The sequence below is a fragment of the Sarcophilus harrisii genome, chromosome 1 (genome assembly GCF_902635505.1).
Source record: "Sarcophilus harrisii chromosome 1, mSarHar1.11, whole genome shotgun sequence".
Classification (NCBI taxonomy): domain Eukaryota; kingdom Metazoa; phylum Chordata; class Mammalia; order Dasyuromorphia; family Dasyuridae; genus Sarcophilus; species Sarcophilus harrisii.
The window spans coordinates 144,809,628-144,817,260 of record NC_045426.1 but is presented as its reverse complement, the minus strand read 5'-3'; positions in this window follow the sequence as shown (position 1 = coordinate 144,817,260).

The window sequence follows — 7,633 nt, the reverse complement described above, 5'->3', positions numbered from 1 at the left end:
AACGGGAACAGGGAAGATGGGAGTCATTTTCAGAGGAGGATACTTTAGTTAAAAAAAAAGCTTCTACCCCAAAGAGTAATGGGAAATGACTTCCTGCCCAGAGAGAATGTATAGAACTCAAAAAAGAATTTAAAAATCAAATGAAAGACATTGAAGCAAAACTAAAAATAAATAAATAAATAAAAGCCATCCAAGAAAAACAAGATTATGAGGGGAAAAAGTTAACTAACTAGAAAAGGAAGTACACACTCTCAAAGACGAAAATAATTCTTTGAAAATTAGAATTGGGCAAGAGGAAATCAGTGAAGCTATGAGAGACCAAGAAATAACAAATCAGATCATAAAGAATGAGAAAATAGAACAAAATGTGAAACATAAGAAAAATGATAGATCTGGAGAATAGATCAAGAAGAGAAAATATAAGAATAATTAAGCTGCCTGAAAATTGTGACCAAAAAAGAGAACCTTGACAAAATAATACAGAAAATAATCCAAGAAAATTGTCTTGAATGATAGAACATGAGGGGGAAATAGATGTAGGAAAAAACCACTGATCACCACCTCAGAGAAATCCTTTATAAAAACACCCAGAAATATTATTTCTAAATTTCAAAACCCCCAGAATGGAGAAAATTTTGCAATAAACAAGAAAGAAAAACAATTCAAATATGCTGCAGCTACAATTAAAATTGTACAAGACTTATCAGCAGCTACAATAAAAGATTGAAGATCCTGGAATCATATCTACCAACAATCAAAAGAACTAGGCCTGCAGCAAAAAATAGCATATCCAGCAAAATTATCTATATTTTTGAATGAGAAAAAATGGATGTTCAACAAACTTGCAGATTTTCAAGACTTTCTTTCAATTAAATCTGAACTTAACAGAAATTTTAATATATAAAAGCCCAGATCAAAGATCAATTTTAAGGAACTCAAATTGGACAAACTATTTAAATATGGACAAATTATTTATGTTATTTTTACATGGAAAGTGTATACTATATGTTTAAGATTCACATCAACAATAGGATAGCTCAAAAAAAAGATTGTCAGAGTTAAGGTAAATCAGTAATCACTTTATACAAATGAGGGATAGAGGAAGAATAGACACAGAGGCATTAGAGGAAGGAGGAGGGTTCATAGTTCTGAAAACCTCTTGATATCAGGAATGGGTTCATTAGGAAACACTATATATATACCATGAAGGGTATAGCATCCTCCAAAATCTATAAAGAAATAAGGGGTGGAGGGATGGGCAGATAGGGAAGCAAAGGGTAAGGGAAGAAAACAAGAGAAGGATCCTTTAGTAGGAGGAAATTAAGTAATAGCAAGGCAAGTTATGGAACAGAATTTAATTAAAGAGTCTTTGGGAAAAACGGACATGTATGTAGGGTGTGTGTATATGTGTGAGTCTGGATATGTATTATATATCTACATAAATATATCTTTTCTTAAGTGAATCTTTCTTGGAAGTGGTGGGGGGAATGAAAGGGGAAAAAAGAATAAAGTAAATAAGGTATGCAGCAGAGAATCAAAGAACAACTTACAGAAAGTAAAGAAATGATTCAATCATGAATATAATTTCTTCTACTAACATTTATACTTTCTTGAACTAGTAATTTGTTGTTATATATTTTGAATCCTTCCTGATGTTCTGCTGGACACATGGCAATGTTCTTTTTTGTTTTGCTTTATTTTGTTTTGTATTCCTTTTCTGTTTTTCTTTTTTCCTCACTGCTTTTTCAAATAAAAAATACATTTTCTTTAAAAAAAAGTAGTTTTCAAACAATAAAGTGCTATAAAAATTGTGCTGCTGCTACTACTACTATTACTACTACTACTACTATTAACAATTATCTAACCACATTCTGGCAGCATACTGTCCCTTCACACAATGTCCAATATTCGTTTTGGAAGGTATAAGAGTTTGGATTGAGGTGGGCTAAACACAGTACTGTATAAAAGTTGCTTTTGATAGTAAAATGCTTATATAAAATTATTTTCAAACTTTAATGTTATAAAAATTGTACTATTAAGTACTACTGCTATTAGCTATTATCTAACCACATTCTGGTGGAGTGCTGTCTCTGCACAAAAACAATTAGAACTTGAATTTTCCACTGAAGGGATTAGTTGGCTAGAATCTTACATATCAAATATGACATGTCCTGTCAGTAAGTCAACATGACCTCTTTCCTGGACAGATTTACCAAAGAATTTCAGAAATATGTCTGTGTCAACACTAAGGATTCCCTATGGGCTTCTAGTACCAGTGCATTCCAACTGCTCTGTCAGAACACACTGAACACAATGATGAGGCAGCCCTGCAAAGAAATAGTGAAATTCCCATCCTACATAATCTGTGTTGTCACAATTTCTGCTGAAGATATCTTAGTCAACCACATGAGGACCCACTGTCTGCTGTGAGCATCATATCACTCTAATTTTCCAACATTATGAAATGGGACAAAAGGTCTATTCAGATGAATTCTCAAGCCTTCCCCAGGAAGCAGTGGTGCTATTAAATGGGCAGCTTTGTGGCCCTTGATTTCTTGCTTTATAAAGTAAAGTGTTCCAGAAGTCTTCTTGGTTCCCTTTTTGTTCTCAATCAACAATCCTATGAATCGACAGCTGATTATTCTGGGACTAAGAAGAATCATGTGGGAAAAAAAGGCAAAAAGTTATATTTTAAGGGTCTTCACAATAATCCCCATGATATCAAGTGAAGGATGAAAACAAAAGCTAGTTACGTCCACAAATTATGAAAAGAACCTAAGAAGCATTCATTGGATAAAGGGGGAAGGCACAGTTAAGAACCCATAATTCCGTACTGGCAATGGGCAGACTTATTCTAATGACTTATTCTAATTGCAGAGCAGCAAACACTAATTAGGAGTGACTGGGTTTCCAGAGTTAGGAGTTAACGATAGGAGAAAATGAATGATAACATAGATTTAGAACTGAAAGGAACCTTAGGGCTCATCATCTCTCTTCTTCCATGCTCCCTAAATCACTCCCCCCCAAATCATTTCTAACTATCACTTCCTTTTCTTCATTTTCTGAAAGGTGGCTTTTTTTTTCTCCAAGGTCAACTTCTCTCTATGAACAATACTTGGTTCCAATCCTTCCCACCATCTTCAGCAGATTCCCTTCTTCCTCAAATCTTTAGCCTCTTCTCATCTACTGGTTTCTTCCCTGCTGCCTTCAAATACAACTAAGTCTTCATTTGCTTAAACAGGAAAAAAATACCTTCATTATATTCTACCATGTCTACTGCTAGTTCTATATCTCTCCTCCTATACTTAGCTAAATTACTTTTTTTTTTTAAAGTCTCTAACTCAGCACCTCCATTTCTTATTTTTTTCCCCTTTCATCTTGTTGTCCTTTCTTTGTTTTGAAAAGGACCAATGAATGGCATCATGGGATGATATATATTGACTTGAGCATGAATTGGATTTAACAGAGTTGCCCAAAGTATAGTTCTTCCAGTCATTGAAGCCCAGTAGCAAGACAAAAATCAAGATGACTGGCAATGGCCAGGGATATAGTAGATCACCTTGATATCTTCAACAACTGGCCAAGTTCTAAGCACTCTTCATGGCCTTTGGAATAAACTTCTCTCATCTACATGCTTGGAGTCTCTAGACTCTCACTTGGTGACCCCATAAGTTCCCACAGCTTCAATTATCTCTGTGGAACACGTCTTTATATATTCCATCTTAGTCTCTCCCTTGAACTCTGGTCCAAAATTACCTACCAGTTAAACATTTAGTACTGAATGTCCCATAAGCATCTCAAAATCAACATATTCAAGAGGGAACTCATTAGCTTTCCTCCAAAATCTCTTTCTCTTTGCAACTTTCCTCCTATTTTTCAGAGTACCAGTTCAAGCAATTGCTCAACAAGAAGTTACTAAATCTTTAGATACAAAGGTGAAAAAAATCTCAATCATCCCCATAGTCTCCCAGTTTCACAGCCTTGCCAGCAACCTTTATCTCCTTGCTCTCACTCCCCCCATGGAGCTATTATTCCTACCTCCACAGCCTCTCAGAAACTCCGTGCCCTTTACTCTATTCAGGGAGCAGCCACTTTAGTTCAGCTCCACATTTCCTCTCATAGGAATATGGCTAGAATCTCATTCTCAGTCTCCCCACCTCATGTTTTCCTCCCTCTATCCTGCACACAGTGGCGTCCAACTCCAAACGAAATGGGGGCCACTAAACCATACATGAGAATCCCTGCAAGTTGCATATTGATTTAGAAAAATACTTATTAACATAATCTATGTTCTATCACATTTTTATTAATTTTGTTAAATGTTTCCCAATTATGTTTTAATCTGGTTTGAGCTACATGGGGGAGTACAGCCTGTCTGCTACACACACACACACCCCAAAATAATTTATCTAAAGCTCAAGTTGAGCCATGTCCATTGGGGTGATGGCATATCATTTCATTCATCTCCAAACTCTTTGTGACCCACTTTGGCAAAGATAATGGAGTAGTTTGCCATTTCTTTCTCCAGTTCATTTTACAGATGAGGAAACTGAGGCAAATAGAGGTAAGTGATTTGCCCAGGGTCACTAGCTAGTAAGTGTCTGAGGCAGAATTCGAACTCATGAGAACACGTTTTCCTAACTTCCAGGGCTCTAACCATTACATCACCTAGTCATGCCCAGAGTCTCAATTTCTGCAAGATGAAATATAAAACTCATTTAGGGCACTTAAAGCTCTTTGCAAAGCTCGTATCTCCTTGCAGTCCAGCCTTCTGACACATTATTCCCTTCCATGCACTTTGTGGTTCATCTATATGGGCCTGCTTATTGTTCCTTACACACCACACTCCATCTCCCATCTACGTGCTTTTGCTTCGTACCTGGAGTCGCTCAATCTTGAAAGCTGTGGTTTTCTTTACAACTCTTCATGAGTAGCACCTTCCAAATGAGGACTTTCTCGATGTCCCTCCCTCAAGCTGCTGTGGTTCTGTTACTTAGTAATCTTCTTGTATATGTTGCTTTCTTAGTAAAAATCCAAGCTTCTTGAAAGCCCACAGCACAGTCCCTAACACACATACTGGATGCTTCCAAAACCCTGGATGCTTGATCTCACTTCACAGAACAGACCCAAGACCCGAAGGATGAAATGAATTGTTGACACACAAATCAAATATATGCAGAATCTCAGAACTAACAAGGAGCTCATATAGACCACCTCATATCTGAACGGGAATCCCCTCCACAGCATGCTCAAGGGGTAAGCCAGGCTAGAATTTGAATCCAAATCCATCATTTTGTGCACTGACCACATTGCCACCTTCCCACCCTATTCCCCGCTCTCCGACCCTACTCCCTTCCAGAAGCTGTTTTCTTTCTAGGAATTCAACTAAATTCAGCAAGGATTTATTGAAACCCAAATTTAATTCTCTGAATTTTAAATATTTATGAATTGGATGGATAACAACTTGCCCCAAATGTTGTAAACCAGCTATGGTCCTGGGCCACTGATGGGATTTGAGCTAATCATGATAGTTTATAAAACACAAGAAATCTGAAAGGTAGCTGCCAAAAATAGTGTAATCTCCTGCTTTATAGATAAGGAAATGGAAGTTTAGAAGCTTAATTAATCAGATCACAATCACTAACAAATGTCAGAGCCAGAATGCAATCCCAGGGACCCTGGATTCATAAGTATTTCTCCTGTGGCATCCTGCTACGTCACTGCTGTCTTTCCAGCAGCATCATCTTGAGATATGAGTCTCTACCCATCCCTATCATGTGTGTGTATTTAGGTATGAAAAGAGTTGTGTTATCAGGAGATCATTATATACGTCAACAAAGATACTGTATGAAGATGTATTCTGATGGAATTTCTGATGGTTTCTTCGACAAAGAGAAGATCTAATTCAGTTTCAATTGATCAATGATGGACAGAAGCAGCTGCACCCAAAGAAAGAACACTGGGAATTGAATGTAAACTGTTTGCATTTTTGTTTTTCTTCCCAGGTTATTTTTACCTTCTGAATCCAATTCTCCCTGAGCAACAAGAGAACTGTTAGGTTCTGCACACATATATTGTATCTAGCATATACTGTGACATATTTAACATATATAGCGCCGCTTGCCATCTGGAGGAGTAGGTGAAAGGAGGGAGGGGAAAAGTCAGAACAGAAGTGAGTGCAAGGGATAATGTTGTAAAAAAATTACCCTGGCATGGGCTCTGTCAATAAAAAAGTTACAATAAAAAAAAAGAGTTGTGTTATGTGTATGTTAAATGTATATTATATACATATATATTACTTTATAGTGTGTATGTGCGTATGCATGTTGTAAGTATAGGTTGAGGTTTTCTATGTATATTCTAAGTATGTATGTGTATATGTGTAATATATGTGTATATATTATATATGGGTATATAGTAAGACTGTTAAATGCATATTGTATTTTCTTGTATCCCCTATATTTAGCCCAGTGCCTTTACATTTAATAAATGTTTGTTGATTGACTAATCTATTCTCTCTACTTTCCTATTTTTTCCTTGCTTCCTATTATTTTCCTGTTCCACTGTATACCAAGATAAGATAATATCCCTTATATTTAGCCCAGTGCCTTCATTGCATACATTTAATGAATGTTTGTTGACGGACTAATCTATTCCCTCTACTTTCCTGTTTTTTTTTTCCTTCCTTTCTATTACTTTCCTGTTCCACCATATACTAAGATAAGGTTGAAATGGATTCATGACCTAGACATAAAGAATGATATTATAAACAAATAAGAATATAAGATAGTTTACTTCTCAAACCTGTGGAGGAAGGAATTTGTAGCCAAAGAAGAACTAGAGATCATTATTAATCACAAAATAGATAACTTTGATTTTATTAAGTTAAAAAAATTGTACATATATATTTCTACAGTTATCTTGCTGCACAAGAAAAATCGGATCAAGAAGGGGGAAAAAAAAAAACCTGAGAAAGAAAACAAAATGCAAGCAACAACAACAGAAAGAGTGAAAATGCTATGCAGACAAGATTAAAAGGGAAGCAATAAAGTGGGAAAACATTTTTACATTTCAAAGATTCTGATAAAGGCCTCATTTCTAAAATATATAGAGAATTGACTTAGATTTCTAAGAATTCAAGCCATTCCCTAATTGATAAGTGGTCAAAGGATATGAACAGACAATTTTCAGATGAAGAAATTGAAACTATTTCTTGTCATATGAAAGAGTGTTCCAAATCACTATTGATCAGAGAAATGCAAATTAAGACAACTCTGAGCTACCACTTCACACCTGTCAGATTGGCTAGAATGACAGGAAAAAATAATGATGATTGTTGGAGGGGATGTGGAAAACAGGGACACTGATACATTGTTGGTGGAACTGTGAATACATCCACCATTCTGGAGAATGATTTGGATTTATGTCCCAAAAGCTATCAAAATGTGCATACCCTTTGATCCAGCAGTGTTACTACTGGGCTTATATCCCAAAGAGATTTTAAAGAAGGGAAAGGGACCCACATGTGCAAAAATGTTTGTGGCAGCTCTCTTTGTAGTGGCTAGAAACTGGAAACTGAATGGATGCCCATCAGTTGGAGAATGGTTGGGTAAATTGTGGTATATGAATGTTA